Genomic DNA, 23,049 nt, shown 5'->3' on the forward strand with positions numbered 1-23,049 from the left:
ATGCCATGTGTTTATTCCAAGTGTCACTTCCTTAACAAAATAGTCAAACCTTATCTCCATCTGTTTCTCTTATGGCTGAAACCCAAGTTAACACTAAAAATTAATAAAGAAGACTCACTTTCTGTAATCAAACGTGATAATTATCTCCATCTCGTCATTCTCTTCGGTATTTCAAGACGATGAACAACGAAAAATCTCCATCTCTTCATTCTCTTCAGTATTTCAAGACGATGAACAACGAAAAAGTCGAAAAAGAATTTCAAACCCTGAACGAATTCGAATCGGGAACAACAAAAACATTCCAACGGCTAACAACAACGATAACTCAAATCGTTCGTCTTTGATTCGATTTGTTCAAAACATGTACTATATTTTGCATTTCTTAGGTTAAATAATGTCGATTGCATAGTTGTTTGTTTAGTGGATTAGTCGATTACTATCGTTGTTATCATCCATCTATTATTATTAATTACGAATTTTAAACCGATTAATTGTAACTGGCTTTGAATGTTTGCAGGATGTAAAAACTATTATTGGTTTCGTTCATGTTGCTGCAACTATTATTGGTTATTTTGTGTCTTTGTTAAATAGTTCGAATTGTACAATTGAACTGAATCGGGTTTAGTCCACCAAACATCATCATCAAATACCCCATGACATCTCTTTTATTATTATATCCCATAAGTATGAATTATACACTTCTGCTTTGAAATAAAAGTAATTTGTTAGTTACAAATCAATGTTTAATGTGTTTGTCTGTTACATAATGTGTTGATGAAATAACTGTCCTATGATTGTTATGTTTGTTAAATTAGTAATCTTACTAACATTAAATGTTTTTTTAAGATATCATACAACAGCGTCCCAAAACCATGATCCCGTCATAGCAAGAAGGATTAGAAAGGACATCCTTCTCAAAAAAAAAAAAAAAAAAAAAAACCCTCAACGACCACATCGGATACTTCTCCTTCAATTGATGACTTTAACCGTCAAGGTTTCTTTTACTCATTGTTAAAGTGACAATTTTTGATATAGTTTGTTACTGTCATTAAGGTCACTTGACCAAATAACGTGTTTGTTGTCTAAAATATTATGCTGACCAATGCAGTAACACAGTCAACACCATAAATGTGCATCACGTTCGAAATGTTTCAATTACGACAAACATGTATACTTCGTGGTATACAAGCCACAGTTGACTGCACAACATATCCAACCTTACACGATGGGTAGATCGAATACAACAGACGAAATATGAGGCAATTAAGTATCATTGTCTGGGGCGAGGTGTATACGTATAATATAGTGTTCATTTGTATATATGATTCCACAATTTGCATACTTGTGAAGTGTGTATACATGAATATGAATATGTACAATTATTTGAATTGTTAATGTGATTAAAGGTTTCTATTCTACTCATAATGAAGCTGTTGAGAATCGAGATTCGGTTGGATCAAAAGAAGCAATAAAATTGAGAAGCACTAATATATGGCGGTTTGGTCCCGATTGATGGCGCATGGCCTAAATTCTCACAGGTGTCATAGCTGTCATAAATATCAGTGACTACCACAAGCAATTCAAGGGTTCAACTCATAGGTAGCTTTTAATCTCATTTCTCATCTAGTTTTAATAATATTATTAATTATTAATGATAATTTTTTTAACTGAGTAAAATTATTGTGTTAATAAAAAATGGTTAAGTTTGTCTATTGATATGTGTTTGTGACTGTTAATGAATTTATGATTGTTTATTTTAGTGATGTTAAAAGAATATTACTTGGAATGTTGGACCTATCCTACATTTTTCTTGCTTAGATGTTAACACATATAATTGGTTATGTAAAAACATATCTTGAGGATGTATATAGTTTTAATTTGATAGTTTGGGAAGTGGCTAATGTCATTGCGCAACTTTCGACCTCGGCTATACATTAAAGGTTATAAATCTTATATATTTCATAAACATATATGCGTAATTTTTTTGTTCAAATCTCACCTATATGTTTGCATTTACCTTGGCTTTCTTACAGTTGCACACTTGCACATTAGTAGCTCAGCATGACGCATATGGAGGCTTTCTTTTTGAAGTTCAAGCTATAAGCATATGTTTTTAGATGTATTCATCATTGTTAATGTATTTGGTAACCTAGACATCCATTTTATGTTTTTTAATCATTGAAGTGACTTTGATAAAGATGTATATAACGTTTATTTAGTAAATCACAGTATTTCACTATTACAGCTCTTCATAGAATGAAAAAAAATCATTATACACATGTAATTAATTTAGAAAATTTCTTAATCAGCCTTACAACGCACGGGCTCACAACCTAGTTATATATATATAAAAAAGAAAATTATTACTGACGTGTCACATCCTGGTTAAAAGTTATTTAAGAATGTTTATATATATATATATATATATATATATATATATATATATATATATATATATATATATATATATATATATATATATATATATATATATATATATATATATAGGCAGGATCAATGGGGAAGTAACCAATCGAGAGGAAGCGGGGGGAAGCAAATTTTTTTTTTTTTCGTTTTTTTTGAAATTTTATTTTTCCGGCATCAAGATTACACGAAAATATGAACATTTAGAAGAGACACTTCGTGATGAATGTTATTATTTAGGCGAAAAACGATCGACAAAAATAACATTCAAGATAATATTGTTCGTGAAGAATATGAAGTTTTTTTTTCATGTTTTGTGAAGTAAAATTTAGCCCGATTTAGAGTTTAGGGTTTAGGGTTTGGTGTTTTGGGTTTATTCCATAAACCCAAAACACCAAACTCTAAATCCTAAACCCTAAACTCTAAACCGTTCGTGTTAAAAACTCAATCTAAATCCTAAATCTAAACCCTAAATCTAAACCCTAAACCCTAAATTTCTAAACCCTGATATCTAAACCCTAATATCTAAACCCTAATATCTAAACCCCAATAGCTAAAACCTCAAAATACGCTCGAAAAACACGATAATTGTTATATATTACTTCTTCGAGCGTTTTCCCGCCAAAATAAAAACATTTATCACAAAGTGTCTCTACTAAATGTTCATATTTTCATCTCATCTATAATGTTCGTGAACAAAGTTTTTTCAAAAACCGAAAAAAAAAAAAATTTTTGCTTCCCCCGCTTCCCCCCGAATGGTTACTTCCCTCTTGATCCTACCACTATATATATATATATATATATATATATATATATATATATATATATATATATATATATATATATATATATAAAATATAAAAGAGAGTTTATAAAAAGTGAATTTCCATTAGGAGCTTAATTAGACCATTTGTAGTGGTAGTTCGTGTTGTGAGTTCGTGTTGTGCACTTTTTGCACTTTTTTGATGACTAGGACGTGTTGTGTTGTTGAGTGGAGTAGTGGTGGTGTTGGATGTTGGTGTTGGTTACGAATATTGTGGTGATATGTCAAAATATAATTGGGTAAATATTAAAAAAGGATAAAAATAATATTTTTATAATAATAAAAAATAAACAACGTACGTTGAATGAACCGTTGGAGCCACCGGAACGCCTCCAAAACGCGGTGGTCCAACGCGGCGATACAGCCACCTTCCGGCGTTTTGGGCTTGCCACCTAGATGCCAACGCCGTTGAGGAGCTTGCGATACAAAGGGTCTTATAGCATATTATGCCATGTGTTTATTCCAAGTGTCACTTCCTTAACAAAATAGTCAAACCTTATCTCCATCTGTTTCTCTTATGGCTGAAACCCAAGTTAACACTAAAAATTAATAAAGAAGACTCACTTTCTGTAATCAAACGTGATAATTATCTCCATCTCGTCATTCTCTTCGGTATTTCAAGACGATGAACAACGAAAAATCTCCATCTCTTCATTCTCTTCAGTATTTCAAGACGATGAACAACGAAAAAGTCGAAAAAGAATTTCAAACCCTGAACGAATTCGAATCGGGAACAACAAAAACATTCCAACGGCTAACAACAACGATAACTCAAATCGTTCGTCTTTGATTCGATTTGTTCAAAACATGTACTATATTTTGCATTTCTTAGGTTAAATAATGTCGATTGCATAGTTGTTTGTTTAGTGGATTAGTCGATTACTATCGTTGTTATCATCCATCTATTATTATTAATTACGAATTTTAAACCGATTAATTGTAACTGGCTTTGAATGTTTGCAGGATGTAAAAACTATTATTGGTTTCGTTCATGTTGCTGCAACTATTATTGGTTATTTTGTGTCTTTGTTAAATAGTTCGAATTGTACAATTGAACTGAATCGGGTTTAGTCCACCAAACATCATCATCAAATACCCCATGACATCTCTTTTATTATTATATCCCATAAGTATGAATTATACACTTCTGCTTTGAAATAAAAGTAATTTGTTAGTTACAAATCAATGTTTAATGTGTTTGTCTGTTACATAATGTGTTGATGAAATAACTGTCCTATGATTGTTATGTTTGTTAAATTAGTAATCTTACTAACATTAAATGTTTTTTTAAGATATCATACAACAGCGTCCCAAAACCATGATCCCGTCATAGCAAGAAGGATTAGAAAGGACATCCTTCTCAAAAAAAAAAAAAAAAAAAAAAACCCTCAACGACCACATCGGATACTTCTCCTTCAATTGATGACTTTAACCGTCAAGGTTTCTTTTACTCATTGTTAAAGTGACAATTTTTGATATAGTTTGTTACTGTCATTAAGGTCACTTGACCAAATAACGTGTTTGTTGTCTAAAATATTATGCTGACCAATGCAGTAACACAGTCAACACCATAAATGTGCATCACGTTCGAAATGTTTCAATTACGACAAACATGTATACTTCGTGGTATACAAGCCACAGTTGACTGCACAACATATCCAACCTTACACGATGGGTAGATCGAATACAACAGACGAAATATGAGGCAATTAAGTATCATTGTCTGGGGCGAGGTGTATACGTATAATATAGTGTTCATTTGTATATATGATTCCACAATTTGCATACTTGTGAAGTGTGTATACATGAATATGAATATGTACAATTATTTGAATTGTTAATGTGATTAAAGGTTTCTATTCTACTCATAATGAAGCTGTTGAGAATCGAGATTCGGTTGGATCAAAAGAAGCAATAAAATTGAGAAGCACTAATATATGGCGGTTTGGTCCCGATTGATGGCGCATGGCCTAAATTCTCACAGGTGTCATAGCTGTCATAAATATCAGTGACTACCACAAGCAATTCAAGGGTTCAACTCATAGGTAGCTTTTAATCTCATTTCTCATCTAGTTTTAATAATATTATTAATTATTAATGATAATTTTTTTAACTGAGTAAAATTATTGTGTTAATAAAAAATGGTTAAGTTTGTCTATTGATATGTGTTTGTGACTGTTAATGAATTTATGATTGTTTATTTTAGTGATGTTAAAAGAATATTACTTGGAATGTTGGACCTATCCTACATTTTTCTTGCTTAGATGTTAACACATATAATTGGTTATGTAAAAACATATCTTGAGGATGTATATAGTTTTAATTTGATAGTTTGGGAAGTGGCTAATGTCATTGCGCAACTTTCGACCTCGGCTATACATTAAAGGTTATAAATCTTATATATTTCATAAACATATATGCGTAATTTTTTTGTTCAAATCTCACCTATATGTTTGCATTTACCTTGGCTTTCTTACAGTTGCACACTTGCACATTAGTAGCTCAGCATGACGCATATGGAGGCTTTCTTTTTGAAGTTCAAGATATAAGCATATGTTTTTAGATGTATTCATCATTGTTAATGTATTTGGTAACCTAGACATCCATTTTATGTTTTTTAATCATTGAAGTGACTTTGATAAAGATGTATATAACGTTTATTTAGTAAATCACAGTATTTCACTATTACAGCTCTTCATAGAATGAAAAAAATCATTATACACATGTAATTAATTTAGAAAATTTCTTAATCAGCCTTACAACGCACAGGCTCACAACCTAGTTATATATATATAAAAAAGAAAATTATTACTGACGTGTCACATCCTGGTTAAAAGTTATTTAAGAATGTTTATATATATATATATATATATATATATATATATATATATATATATATATATATATATATATGACACCGTGCGTTGCACGGTATTTGTATAAATTAGTAATCGATAACGTTAATATTGATACTTATCAAATGTATAATACAATTACAAAAAAATATATATATTATTTATTACTGATAACATTTATTCCGAAAACATTAGTATTGAATAATAACGCATAGATTATGAGCCCGTCCGTTGAAATCATTTTAACTTCAATTGACAAAAATAATCGATAGAACACCAAACATTAGCCCCTAAAAGTTTAAAACTGGTCGTTAAGAATAATATTTTATGTATATTTCTACTTGTATATCTTTTCAATACAAACTAATCCCATTATGTTAAAATCTCAAACGAATCAGGGCAGACATATATACATACATCTAAATTTCTATAAGTATTATCAGATAATCATTTTAACTTCAATTAACAAACATGAGTCCGTTCGTTTATATAATATTCTACAAATATTATATTAACTTAATTTTTTAAATATATGCGCAAACTGTAAATTAATTTTATATTATATAAGATAATTCAAAAATAGTATTATAATGCTAATAAAGAAATATCGATTTTATAATTTTCATTACATTAAAAATATTAATATTCGATAAAACTCCAAACATGAGCCGCTAAAAAATTTAACAATGATCGATAAAAGTAATTTTTTTTATGTAAATCTCTATTTGTATATACGTTTTAGTACAGACTAATTTCATTATGTTAAGATTTCAAACAAAGCAGAGTAGAGATACATCTAAATATCCATAAAAATTATCAAATAACCATTTAACTTCAATAGATAAACATGATATTGATATAGTGATATGCGTTTATGAGCCCGTCCGTTAAAATACATTTCAGCAAATGTCAAAAAAATTGATATACTTTAAGTTTAAAAATATCATATTTTGTATAAATATAGATATTGGATTGTTTATTTAAAGTTTATTCGTTTATTTTTCGTATGTTTCATACGCACGTTTATATATTTAGATGCAAATCTTCTTCACTATTTTGTACATAATAGCTGATAATAGTATTGTCACATTTAATAATTTAATGATTGTATTGTATCTAGAATATAAATTAAACATGTAACAACCCAAACCAAACCACGACAATTCCCGTTAAATTTGACAACATAAAAAAAAAATTCTGGTGCAGTTTATTTGCGCGGCGCGCCAGGTGGGTGCGCGGCGCGCCAAACCACCTGGACAGCCCGCTGTCCCCGGAAGTCAATTTAACGAAAATGTTTGACTAGTTCCCGACATTTTTAGCCAAAACGCTTTTAACCATAAATTCATATATATAAAACTAGCACGTTTAATTAATAAAATTGAGTTTACGAAGCGGGTCCCACAACGACCCATTTTACCACCTTAAGTACCGAATTACAATATTTGACCAAAAGACTTTTAATACAACAAAGCCGAGCATGGCGATTGGGAATACGCTACCCAATCCTAAATGATCCAAAAGTAAGTCACTAAAGCAACTATGCACGTCTTCTAGTCCTCGCGCTTACCCGAGCCACCAATCCGCATGCAATCTATAAAAAGAGTCAACAACGAGAGGGTAAGCTAACGCTTAGTGAATGATAATATACTACATACATATATATGCATAAAATGGACACGCCACATAAATAAACAAATACCGCATACCGGAGCGTCCAAGCCTAAAGGCAAGCTAATCTAAGTATACCATACGATCACTAAGCAACAAGCTAATAATACCATCAATAAGGTAAGTTCACCAACGTCAATGTGAACAACGCCAATAACTACCCCCGGAGGGTTAACTACATCACGACAACACAACATTAATCACGAATTAGCAATTCGACGATCATGCAACATATCGTGCATATACCAATAACCGCAAGTCCACAATAGCTAGCAATACCAAAAGCATATAGTTCATAATTAAATATGCCAATACATAACTCATACAACCATGGTTAACCAATTCGAACAAGGGAAACGGTACATACAAGACCGTTGGAGTTCATAACATCCATTAGTGCTACTTAATCAACGCGTAGTCACTAATCCCCCGGGTGATGTCTTAAACAACGCGACTCACTCACCCTTTACAATGTGGCGTCTTAAACAACGCGACGATTCCACATGCCATTCAATACGATGGATGGTGTCTTAAACAACGCGACATCCCCTCCATTACATTGTGGTGTCTTAAACAACGCGACATCCACTTCTTTACCATGTGGTGTCTTAAACAACGCGACATCCACTTCTTTACAATGTGGTGTCTTAAGCAACGCGACAATGCCACATTCATACGACACAAATAAATACATTATATACACATACGCATAATTATTCCACTCACAACCACGTGTGATAACCTACACCCAAAATGTGTACTTTGCTAAAGGTAGTCAACCAAAACGCACAACCGTGCCAATTGGACCTATGCACAAGTCCATCAAATCCACCTACATGTGAAGTGAGCTCTATAGATGAGAATCACTTCACCCGACCCGCACCCATCCTACACATACATATGCATATAGGATATTAACACTCACCTTGAAGTCTTGATGAAAGCTTCCAAATAATCTGCAACTCGCCAATGGAAAATACCTATTCCATTATCACAATTACAACAATACACTTAGAATGGATTCACAAATCAACCCAATTCGACACTTAGTGCAAATTTGACCCAAATGCACTACCAAGTACAAACCGCGCCCAAACTAACCAATAATCACTCACACAAGTGAGAATGGTCCTAAATATGCCAATTAAACCCGAACTCAAGTGTCAAACACGTGTCATACCCATTTTGATACTTAAACCCTAATTTTGACCCATAAAGGTCAAAATCTCATCCTTTACAAGATTTGACACCAAAACACATTTAACTCGGTTCTATACTTTAACTTAATCCATTTTAAGTTTATAAACCTCATTAAATCGCCAATTGGGTCATATTCACCACCGAACCCTAATTTGACCCAAAGTCAAACTTAGTCAACCATATATCCTCAAATGAGTTTCAATACTTCCATATTCGCTAACCTAAGTGATTAAACCCAATTTCAAGTTCTAAACATGGCCAGTTAGTTCACCAACCCAAAATTCACCAACAATTAACAATAAATCCGATTACTAGCATCACTAAACCCATTTCATCAATTAAAAGGGTTACACAACAATCTAACTCAAAACCCTAACTTGAATATCAAATCAAATAAATGAAATTCGGAGTTTGAGCTTACCAATACTATCACCGCGTAGCCGAGAACGAAAGGAACAACTTTAAAACCCGAGACTTTGAACGATTCGAGCTTCTTCTTCACCAAAACCTCTAATCTCTCTCTAGATATTTGGAAGGGATGAATGGACATGAAAATGATCCAAAACTGATCAAAAGTAGCTAATATGGCACACAAATCCGGCCTCCAAGTGAATTTACCCTTATACCCTTCATTTAAATAAATAAAAACAAAGGGAGTTCTGTCAGCGCGGTTGCGCGGCGCGCGGCCGCCTTGCGCGGCGCGCAGAATGCCAGCAACAGCTTCTTCGCCTTTATTTATGTGTATACATGTTTTAACCAAACCCATTCTCGAATATCTTTAATAACAAGTATACAAATTAAATATTCGGGTCTTACAACTCTTCCCCACTTAGACTCGATCACGTCCTCGTGATCCTCATCACTTAACCAAAAGGACCTCACTCAACGGTACTCATCATAAGTCCCAATCCGACTTTCCTAGGCAATTCTTCCCAACGAATCGCCTTCAACAACTAAATCGTCACCCGCGATTTATCCAAATCACCATCCGAGCACTAAAACCATGCTCATTCCCTAACATCGGGAAAACTCAACCAATCTCATACCGAGATACCAATCCCTTAGCGTACCATTACCGAGTACAGCGCTAAAAGCGACCAAGTCTCAACTTGAAGTCAACAATCCGAACGTTGAAGATCGAACCACATGAATCCTTACGGATTACACTTACCACTAAACACCCTTTGTAGCGTGCAATATAACAAATATGCCACTATCCTAACATCATAAGCAACGGCTAAAACCAAAAGCGCCCAAAACGACTATGGCAACGCTAAACCTAAGGTGTACAAAATCGACTATTGTCACACCCGTAACAACATGTGAGCGAAACACGGCTATCACATCACTAATCACACAACATGGTCCTCACGATCCCACCATCGGCGTATAAACAACCGATAGTTCACTCAACACCGGATGAAGTCAGCGGACCCTGTCAACGGTCATGCTTCATCGATATATCACTACTTTCATGATGAAGTCAGCGGACCCCGAAGGTCATGCTCCACCAATATAACAATACCTCATGATGAAGTCAGCGGACTCCGAAAGTCATGCTTCACCACTATAACAAATCCTAACGGATACCACTAACCATCCACACTATCGAGCAAGAACCACCTATATCAAACATAGGCACAAAACAATATTTCTCTAGAAGAGAATCCGATACGCACATCCCTTAACCGAGGGATTTCACCTTGCTCGCCAAACACGCCCATTATCTCTCAACGAGATTTACCACGTTACCACCTCGGTGATAATTTAAATCCAAACCATAAGTACAACTTGACCGTAATTGTACTCTACCACAAATCGACCAAGACTAGGTCCCAACACAAGTTTTGGACCTACCAAAAACGTCATCCGAAATCTCACCCTAAGGTCCCCTCGTGCGGGAGTGTAACTTCCCTACTTGGAACTACGCTCCATAACCACGTCATGTACAACCGTACAATGCTACCAAAGGTAGACTTTACCAACAATTGGGTTCGCACGACCCATTACCATACCCTGCTCCAAACCTTGAGCATACTAAGGATCTTAACCTATCCTTAAACACTTTGAACGAAAAGTGTACCACAGATTACACGAACTATACACTCGCAATTATCCAATTGCTTTAGTTTGTCGAATTTCACCTAGTCACTCATGTACTTAAGGGTTTCTCCCGGTACCCTACGCACAATGTAACTACAACACAACCGGAGTCGACACCACGCTAGTAGGAATAAAAGAAGCACCTAATGTCGCGTCATAAAGACTCCCTTACCAACATGCATCGAGATTTTAAACACTCGATCTCAAAGGTTCCAATCACCCGACGAACCTCATGGTGCATCACTTCGACATGAAAGCGAACACGCGCTTAACAATCGAACACCAAAACCATTCTCGTGGCTTGGTAGAAACATTTCCTAAATACTAAGGAATGCTTGGTTACACCAAGTCTTACGCCCTTCGCCCATCAATCAAAACGTCACCATAGGGTACTTCCATTAGGAACGTCACCCATAACAACAATATGCACAACACAAGGCATTTAACAACTCAAACTCAAACGGCACCGAACATTCCCCAAATACTCCGGAGAGAAACGAGCCTTCGCCATAAAGGTCGTCTTGAGAGTACTCAAATCCATAGGTCCTTGTCGCAAATTTCGCAACTCATTACGCAATTCCCACAAATCGGCCGAAGTCCGGAACTCCTCGAAGAATTCCTCCTTAAAGTCGTCCCACGATAAAGCCATAAACGTCTCGCCACCGACAAGATCAATCTTACCATCCAACCAATCCCTTGCCCTACCCCGCAACAAACTTGTAGCGAGTCTCGTCTTTCTCTCAGGAGGGCAATCAATAGTACGGAAACACCCTTCGACGTCCGAAATCCAAGTTGTGCTTACCAAAGGATCCGGCTTTCCGTCGTACATCGGGGGTTTAGTCCTCATGAAGCTCTTAAGATAACGCTCCATTTCACCACTACTTTGAAGTTCGGAATACTTCCTTTCCATTCTTTCTTCTAACGTACCCATTTGCTCCGCAACGGCGGCCGCAACCCTAGTGTTAAATTCCGTGTCGTTCGTCTCAGTCTCGTTTCGCGTCGTCATTCTAAAGAATGCAAAACGATTAGTCCACGCACGTATAAAATGACACGCACAACACCCTCCCATCTTGCTAAACACTCGTCGTACATCACTTGTTAGACACGATTTGCACCCGTAATAAGGTCTGCAAGTTCTTATTACGCACGCACGCCGCATCGACTCGTTAGTACAACGACCGCCTCGCTCGATGCTATAAACAAACACAAACAAAATTCTACGCGATAGAAGCACACGCGAGAATTACACCACAACACAGATAATATATTAATAATATCCGCATTACTAATATAAACGTTAGTCGACCTATAAACAAGGCACTAACTAAACCCGTTCCTGACCCGTAATCCTACTAGTCCCGCAACAAATTACGCGCACACAAAAGTCTAAGTCTAGGCACCTATCTCAAGTCACCTAAATCCCTTAGACCATGCTCTGATACCACTTGTAACAACCCAAACCAAACCACGACAATTCCCGTTAAATTTCACAACATAAAAAAAAAATTCTGGTGCAGTTTATTTGCGCGGCGCGCCAGGTGGGTGCGCGGCGCGCCAAACCACCTGGACAGCCCGCTGTCCCCGGAAGTCAATTTAACGAAAATGTTTGACTAGTTCCCGACATTTTTAGCCAAAACGCTTTTAACCATAAATTCATATATATAAAACTAGCACGTTTAATTAATAAAATTGAGTTTACGAAGCGGGTCCCACAACGACCCATTTTACCACCTTAAGTACCGAATTACAATATTTGACCAAAAGACTTTTAATACAACAAAGCCGAGCATGGCGATTGGGAATACGCTACCCAATCCTAAATGATCCAAAAGTAAGTCACTAAAGCAACTATGCACGTCTTCTAGTCCTCGCGCTTACCCGAGCCACCAATCCGCATGCAATATATAAAAAGAGTCAACAACGAGAGGGTAAGCTAACGCTTAGTGAATGATAATATACTACATACATATATATGCATAAAATGGACACGCCACATAAATAAACAAATACCGCATACCGGAGCGTCCAAGCCTAAAGGCAAGCTAATCTAAGTATACCATACGATCACTAAGCAACAAGCTAATAATACCATCAATAAGGTAAGTTCACCAACGTCAATGTGAACAACGCCAATAACTACCCCCGGAGGGTTAACTACATCACGACAACACAACATTAATCACGAATTAGCAATTCGACGATCATGCAACATATCGTGCATATACCAATAACCGCAAGTCCACAATAGCTAGCAATACCAAAAGCATATAGTTCATAATTAAATATGCCAATACATAACTCATACAACCATGGTTAACCAATTCGAACAAGGGAAACGGTACATACAAGACCGTTGGAGTTCATAACATCCATTAGTGCTACTTAATCAACGCGTAGTCACTAATCCCCCGGGTGATGTCTTAAACAACGCGACTCACTCACCCTTTACAATGTGGCGTCTTAAACAACGCGACGATTCCACATGCCATTCAATACGATGGATGGTGTCTTAAACAACGCGACATCCCCTCCATTACATTGTGGTGTCTTAAACAACGCGACATCCACTTCTTTACCATGTGGTGTCTTAAACAACGCGACATCCACTTCTTTACAATGTGGTGTCTTAAGCAACGCGACAATGCCACATTCATACGACACAAATAAATACATTATATACACATACGCATAATTATTCCACTCACAACCACGTGTGATAACCTACACCCAAAATGTGTACTTTGCTAAAGGTAGTCAACCAAAACGCACAACCGTGCCAATTGGACCTATGCACAAGTCCATCAAATCCACCTACATGTGAAGTGAGCTCTATAGATGAGAATCACTTCACCCGACCCGCACCCATCCTACACATACATATGCATATAGGATATTAACACTCACCTTGAAGTCTTGATGAAAGCTTCCAAATAATCTGCAACTCGCCAATGGAAAATACCTATTCCATTATCACAATTACAACAATACACTTAGAATGGATTCACAAATCAACCCAATTCGACACTTAGTGCAAATTTGACCCAAATGCACTACCAAGTACAAACCGCGCCCAAACTAACCAATAATCACTCACACAAGTGAGAATGGTCCTAAATATGCCAATTAAACCCGAACTCAAGTGTCAAACACGTGTCATACCCATTTTGATACTTAAACCCTAATTTTGACCCATAAAGGTCAAAATCTCATCCTTTACAAGATTTGACACCAAAACACATTTAACTCGGTTCTATACTTTAACTTAATCCATTTTAAGTTTATAAACCTCATTAAATCGCCAATTGGGTCATATTCACCACCGAACCCTAATTTGACCCAAAGTCAAACTTAGTCAACCATATATCCTCAAATGAGTTTCAATACTTCCATATTCGCTAACCTAAGTGATTAAACCCAATTTCAAGTTCTAAACATGGCCAGTTAGTTCACCAACCCAAAATTCACCAACAATTAACAATAAATCCGATTACTAGCATCACTAAACCCATTTCATCAATTAAAAGGGTTACACAACAATCTAACTCAAAACCCTAACTTGAATATCAAATCAAATAAATGAAATTCGGAGTTTGAGCTTACCAATACTATCACCGCGTAGCCGAGAACGAAAGGAACAACTTTAAAACCCGAGACTTTGAACGATTCGAGCTTCTTCTTCACCAAAACCTCTAATCTCTCTCTAGATATTTGGAAGGGATGAATGGACATGAAAATGATCCAAAACTGATCCAAAGTAGCTAATATGGCACACAAATCCGGCCTCCAAGTGAATTTACCCTTATACCCTTCATTTAAATAAATAAAAACAAAGGGAGTTCTGTCAGCGCGGTTGCGCGGCGCGCGGCCGCCTTGCGCGGCGCGCAGAATGCCAGCAACAGCTTCTTCGCCTTTATTTATGTGTATACATGTTTTAACCAAACCCATTCTCGAATATCTTTAATAACAAGTATACAAATTAAATATTCGGGTCTTACAAAACAATATTAAGTTTTATATTTATATTAATTTATTAATTTATATTAATTTATTTAGTTTAACTTATTATTTACATATTTTTGCTACGGACTAAAAGTGACGTTTGTTACTTTCATTCAACTTGTATATTTATATTATATTATTATTTAATTTAATATTGTCACATTTAATATCTTAATAATTGTATTATTTTATATTCTATTTAGATTATGAATAATTTTCTTATTTGAAAACAAATCAATTAATAGATTAGAAGAAACAACAGAATGACATGTGTAGTTTCAATGAGGAGACGACATGTCAACATTATAGCACACACATTACAACAACAACAACAACAACAAAATCCAATATCACATGAGTGGTGTATGGGAGAGGTGATATATAGATAATCCTTCTCCTATCTGAGAATAAAAACAAGTCATTTCTCCACCTAAAGAGAAAACACTCTCAAAAGTAGAGAAAATTATCCCTCTCTCTATTCAACGGATAAAGAGATTGCTTCCGAGTGGACCTCCGGCCAATAAGTATGAATTTTAAAAAAAAAATAGTAAAATAAAATTGAAAATAAAATTGAGACGCCATGAAAATGGTAGAATCAAATTTCCATGGGTTTTAAATCCTGCCTGAAATTCAATTTAGGCTCTAAACGGCACTCAAGACGCCAATAAATCGACGCTTGATGTTGACTCAAAATAGAGCCGAGTATATATATATATATATATATATATATATATATATATATATATATATATATATATATATATATATATATATATATATATATATATATATATATATATATATATATATATATATATATATATATATTGTAACATCCCGCGTTTTTCCGTTAAATTTATTCTAACACCGTCTTTTTTTTTTAAATAATATCCCTCGTTATTTAATTTTAACGTCACCCGTTTACACGAGCGTTTTAAAATATTCGTTTGGTTAATTCCCGCACCCGCTTTTAAACTCGAGGGACCAAAGTTGCAAAGGGGCCTAACTAGTGACTAGGTCAACTAGTCAAACCCCATCTCATCCATTCATTATCACCACCCACCTTCATCCTTCCCTTTCTCTCTACTTCTCATTTTTGAACACAAACCCCAACTTCATAAAATCATCATCTAAATTCGGGATTGGAAGCAAACTTCAAAACAAATTACATTTTCGTGATCCTCTCTTCATCCTCTACATTTTGATACAAATTTCATCAAGTTTGCGTAACTTTCTAAAAACTCTAGATTTCTATAAATTTGTATTTTTGACTTGAAATTGTGTTAGTTAGTGTCTATGGCTCGTGTCTAGCATGAATATATGTTTTGTTTGCTCGATTTGTTGATTTGAGTAACTAGTTTGAACTTTTGAAGTGGGTTAGCTTAATCTTTGATTTTGGATGATTAAAAGTTGTTTAATTGTTAAAGTTCATGTTTTAATTGTGTTACTAGTATCATTAGCTACATTTTGATGTGTAGGTTGATTAAGAAAACTTCAAAAACCCGATTAAGGATTTTGTGATGTTTTTCTAGGGTTTGATAGTTCTTGACATGAACTTTTGATGCTTGAATGCCATGAAATATTAATTGTTAGTGTTTAGTAGTAATGTATGCTTCATTACCTTCAAAACGGCATATCATATGTGTGAATTGGATTCCCGAAACTTAAAATGCGATTGATGAACTTGAAACTTTGAAAATGGACTTTTATTGATCACTTAATGAGATTTCGGCTATTGTAAATGATGTTTGTGATTGATGAATTGTGTTTAGTTGTATTCCTTGTAAAAATACCTTTCCGATGATATAAGACACATGTTTTGGGTGTTTGCGGGTCAAGAATTGGGTTGGCAAGAGTTTTGGTTCGCGCATACTTTGAAAAACAGAAAAGGGTCTGCCCAGATGGTGGCGCGGCGCGCCCCATCCCCGCGCGGCGCGCGAACTGGCCTGGCCAGATTCTGCTCATTATGTCCCTTTTCACGTGAAATGTTTGACTAGCTATCGACCTCCGATTCACATGAAACTTGTTCTAATATACTTGTATATGAATAACTAGCATAGAAAAATAGTCCGGGACCCGACCCGAACGTGTTGACTTTTTCGTTGACTTTGATCAAGTTTGACTTTTAGTCAAACTTAACCAAACTTTTATGCAATCGTTCTAACATGCTTTTATACGTGATTCTTGTATGAAACTTGACAAATTGATTCACATGCTATATTTAATCGAGTCGTAACGAGCCATAGGACTAATTTAACACATTTCACCCGACCTTGTGTCGTAACCGGTTAATTGATACAACTTATTTGTTTAGGTCAAGGCTAAGCAACTATCATGCACACGTTTACTTGTGAAGTACTTTTATACACGTGCACTCGAGGTGAGATCATAGTCCCACCTTTTCAACAACTTTTTATACTTTTAAATTGTGGGCTGAGAAAAATATACTTTGTTACATCCTGTACTACTTACTTTTACACTTTGAACACAAGTACAAGGAAAACAAACATTCCACAGCGAGTTAGAACAAAAATCATCAATTCGATTATCATTAGTTACACTTGCAGGGTGTAAGCGAGAACTTATATTGTGTGGCCATACGGGTTTGACAAACCCTCATTACGGACGGTTCGCTACCGTCTACGGATGAAATATATTTTCGAGAAACAGTGTATGTTCTAACACTATTGTGATGGGGTTCTATGGAAGGAAACGTTAAGTCTTGATAATTGGGTGCTCGCGAACAATACTTTTGGAATGCAAACGATTATGATAATCAACGTTATGGGAATACTAAATCTTGTGGTTCAAAAACAACGTTTATTACAAACACCTATGATTTCACCAATGTTTTTCGTTGACAGTTTTCTATATGTTTCTCAGGTTCATACTTGGCTATTTGATACATGCTTCCGCGTACACTCATACTTGCTTGGAGTCGAGCATACATGCATACACTCTGATTTCTTGCTTGGGGTCAAGCATACATACATACATACGCTAGTGATAGCACCTTTGGATTCAAACATATTGTTTACATACTTACGCTATTTATAGCAACTGTGATTTTCAACTTATATTATGTCGCAAGTTATGTCATTTATATTTTACAATTTTTGTAATCTTAAACTTGTTGTCGAATTGTTTGTAAACTAAACTTTGCAAGTCTTGTACGTTTCAAATGAATGCGACATAATTTTGGTCAAACGAGTCTCATATAGGGACTACGACCACGTTCCGGGACCTCAGTTAGCGACGCCGTCAATGACGATTTTGGTCGGGTCGCCACATATATATATATATATATATATATATATATATATATATATATATATATATATATATATATATATATATATATATATATATATATATATATACTAGTGAAATGACCCATGGTATCACGGGTTTGTTTAAACGAAACAGTTCAATGTAATGTAAATGTTAAAGTCCTTTAGTTTAATGACCCGTGGAACCACGGATTCCAACTAAAAAACTTGTCGTTGTTTTTACAAACATATTGTTTTATTAATTTGGCCAGAATAAATGAACTACAACACCAATCGGATGCTAGTCCGTATATAACCTGAAAACAATATCCAATATTGTTTGTAACTTTGAAAATCGAAGTAAAACTTACTACAGTACCTTTTTTTTTACAAAAACAAATATTCCATATATCTTATCTTTATCGAAAGAAAAAAAATAATACTAAAACTTAACTTTTTGTTTCTGCTCATCTTTTATGCCTCACACACCAAGAAAATCTTTTGAGTTTATTTATTTATATCTAATATATATACACTCCGTATGACATATTACATATCTTTAAATAGAAAAGAATTAAAGATGAATTAGAATAAAAACTATCCTTAATATTTCGACCAAAAATACTTCAAAAGAAAGATCATGTTTTAAAAATATTATTTGTTTTTATGTTATTTTTTTCTAATTTTTAATTAAGTATTTAATATATAAAATAATAATAAAATCATTAATTAAGTTATTAAATAATTAGTTACTATAAGTACAATTTTTTAATAATGAAATACTTAAAATTAATGACATCATCTAAGTGAACTAGATTTTTTTCTTTTTCTTTTTAATTTTTCCATAACAAATGAATTAACCTAACAATGACATCATCATTATAGAATTTTAATAGAAACTATATATATATATATATATATATATATATATATATATATATATATATATATATATATATATATATATATATATATATACTAGTTAAAAGACCCTTGAATACATGAATTTATTTGAATCAATTTACAAAAAATATTAGAAATTTAACATTTTATATATTCAATTTACGCAATAACATATAAAATTCGGTTAATCTGAATTTGACAACATAGTAAGTAATATGGATATATGTGACAGGTAAAACCAAATTAACAGGTAAAACAGGTAAAATTTGGTTAATTTGAATTTGACAACATAGTAAGTATATATTTTAATTCGGTTAATCTGTTTTTTATAAATAATTTATATCTTTAAAAAAAGTATATATGAATATATGTGACAAATAAAACCAAAGAGTATAAAACAAGTAAGGAATCCAAATTAACATATCACTTAAAGAAAATTAATGTAGAAATTCTTGATTAGAAGAGAGAAAGATTAAAGACATAAACTTTTTTGTTATAGTGTAGTGAATGAGGAAGCATGACGATAAACCTACTACGGAGTAAATTTTTTTTATGAAAAATGGAATAATTACACAAATGGATTAATGGTTTCTTTTGAATTTATGGTTATAGTGTTAATGTAAGGAAGAAATACTCATGGGCTAAAAAGGTTATGGGTTATCATAGTTAGTAAATTAAAATTCTTTTAAATGGTTTTTCAGTAATTATTATGGAGTATTATTTTAAATTTATATAGCATCACTTATTTTGTAACTTGAATTTTGAATCAAAATATCCTTCTACATTTAAAATATTTATCCTTTTTAACTTATTTAGGATTTATGATTTATGATATAAGTAAAAGATCTAAAATTAAATGAGAAATCTCCACGTCATCAAAGATGACATCATCAGGTTAGTCGTTTAATAGATAGGTATATATATATATATATATATATATATATGTGTGTGTGTGTGTGTGTGTGTGTGTGTGTGTGTCAACTTTTTTTAATCTTTTCCCATAAAATTTATAGTTTACTACCTCACATTTGAGTACTAATTGTAATTTATTAGGGGTATAGAAGATAACTTCATGTCCTCACTACTAAACAAAATCCACTAAACAAAACCCACCAAAATTTTTAATCGGATTTATCTTTTTGTTCGCTGCAAGTTAGGTTCCACCGCCATCACCGTTCAACTGGAAATAATTTTACGAACTAAACGCAATAAATTGTATTCGACACAGAGCTTCGATGCACTACAAACGAATATTTTCTTTTTAGCAATAAAAATAAAAGTGATTTGATTTTACACTTTTAATTCCTTAAAATATTTGTGAACATGCAAATATAACTATTATAATATTAATTATACGTGACGACTCCTCCAAATACCCTTATTTTGCTGAAATGACTAATAACTTTTCTAAAATTAAACTCGCAGGTTACACTTTTATTAAAAAATAATATTTGTAAAATAATATAACTTTTACGTCGTATATCAATTAAATATAATTAAAAACATATTAAACGCACAAGCTCTAAAACTAACACCACGGGCTCTTAAACTCAAAAGAATTTTTAAAATTTATCAACACCAGGGGCTCGTAAATAATTCTTGTATTTTATCGTTTTTTAGTATCGCTATTTACATACCGATGTGAACTAAAAATTACACTTATTTGCACGGGTTTTTACACACCCGTGCAATGCACGTGCTCAAAAATCTAGAATATATATATATATATATATATATATATATATATATATATATATATATATATATATATATATATATATATATATATATATATATATATATATATATATATATATATATATATATATATATATATATACGAAAGCTCATAGAAACGGACACATTTTCCAAAAGAGAACAACATCAACGAAGGATGCAAACAAGGATTCGGGGATGCTCGTACCTAGAAGGCTACAAACGGAAGATACTATCTATAGCCGAGCCTCCGCTAAAACTAAACCAAACAAACGTAACTCAAACAAACTAAGCTATCCAAGCTAAACACAAAGGAGCAAAAGAATAAACCAACCAAATCAATAAAACCAAACAACTAAATTTTACACCAAAAAGCCTAAACAAAACGACAAACCTTTGGTCACCGCCTTCTTCAACTTATCAATTACCGTCTCGCGCAAAATATTCTTTCCAGCCCAATTCTCACTCTTGTACCTTAAATCATTGGAAGTTTTTATTACATGAGCTACGTTTTGCTTTTTTTTTTTTGGCAAAAAACAGGGAATTAAATAAATAAAGCTTTTCACGAAACTGTGAAAAGCCAAATAGAACAAGGAAATGACATGGATTTACATTATATCCACCCAATAGATTATAATCAACAAACGACATCACTAGAAAACTTCTGTAGATTCATTAATGAGACTAAAGCTTGAAAATATAATCATTACTCAAGTGCATAATCCGCTCCATATTTTGCAACTAATCTGATCACCATTACACTAGCAGCCACGATTTGAATGTCCAAAACTCCACGAGCATTATCCAACTTAAAACCCCACCCTTTAGAATATTCGATTAGCTATTGTAAAAAGCCAAAGATTTACCATGTTTCATCCTTTCCAAAGAAACACATAACACCATTAGAAACATACTTTATACCATACCATCTTTATCCAATCTACTTATACATGAACAATAACCTTTAAATTGAGATTAAACAACTTCAAGCCAAATCATATTAAAGTGGCTTCTTATATCCCAAGCAGTGTAACTAGGCTCCATTATAACCCCCAAAATCGCAATAAAACTTTCTTAAAACATCTAAATTGTAGTAACCCGAACTTTTCCATGTTTATATATATTAATTGAGATTGATATTTACATGATTAAATGTTTCCAACATGTTAAGCAATCAAACTTGTTAAGACTTGATTAATTGAAATATGTTTCATATAGACAATTGACCACCCAAGTTGACCGGTGATTCACGAACGTTAAAACTTGTAAAAACTATACGATGACATATATATGGTTATATATAGTTAACATGTTTTTATTATAAGTATGTATCTCATTAGGTATTTTAACAATGAGTTATATACATAAAAATGAGACTATTAATTTAAGAAACTCGAAAACGATATATATAACGATTATCGTTATAACAACGTCTTACTAGGTACATATGAATCATATTAAGATATTGATACACTTGGTTAATTATGTTAAATGATAAGTAAATATATTATTAAGTGTATTAACAATGAAATACATATGTAAAAATAAGACTACTAACTTAATGATTTCGAAACGAGACATATATGTAACGATTATCGTTGTAACGACATTTAACTGTATATACATCATACTAAGATATATTATATATCATAATATCATGATAATATAATAATTTAAAATCTCTTTTGATATTATAAACATTGGGTTAACAACATTTAACAAGATCGTTAACCTAAAGGTTTCAAAACAACATTTACATGTAACGACTAACGATGACTTAACGACTCAGTTAAAATGTATATACATGTAGTGTTTTAATATGTATTCATACACTTTTGAAAGACTTCAAGACACTTATCAAAATACTTCTACTTAACAAAAATGCTTACAATTACATCCTCGTTCAGTTTCATCAACAATTCTACTCGTATGCACCCGTATTCGTACTCGTACAATACACAGCTTTTAGATGTATGTACTATTGGTATATACACTCCAATGATCAGCTCTTAGCAGCCCATGTGAGTCACCTAACACATGTGGGAACCATCATTTGGCAACTAGCATGAAATATCTCATAAAATTACAA

Source organism: Rutidosis leptorrhynchoides, chromosome 5 (genome assembly GCF_046630445.1).
Source record: "Rutidosis leptorrhynchoides isolate AG116_Rl617_1_P2 chromosome 5, CSIRO_AGI_Rlap_v1, whole genome shotgun sequence".
Lineage (NCBI taxonomy): Eukaryota > Viridiplantae > Streptophyta > Magnoliopsida > Asterales > Asteraceae > Rutidosis > Rutidosis leptorrhynchoides.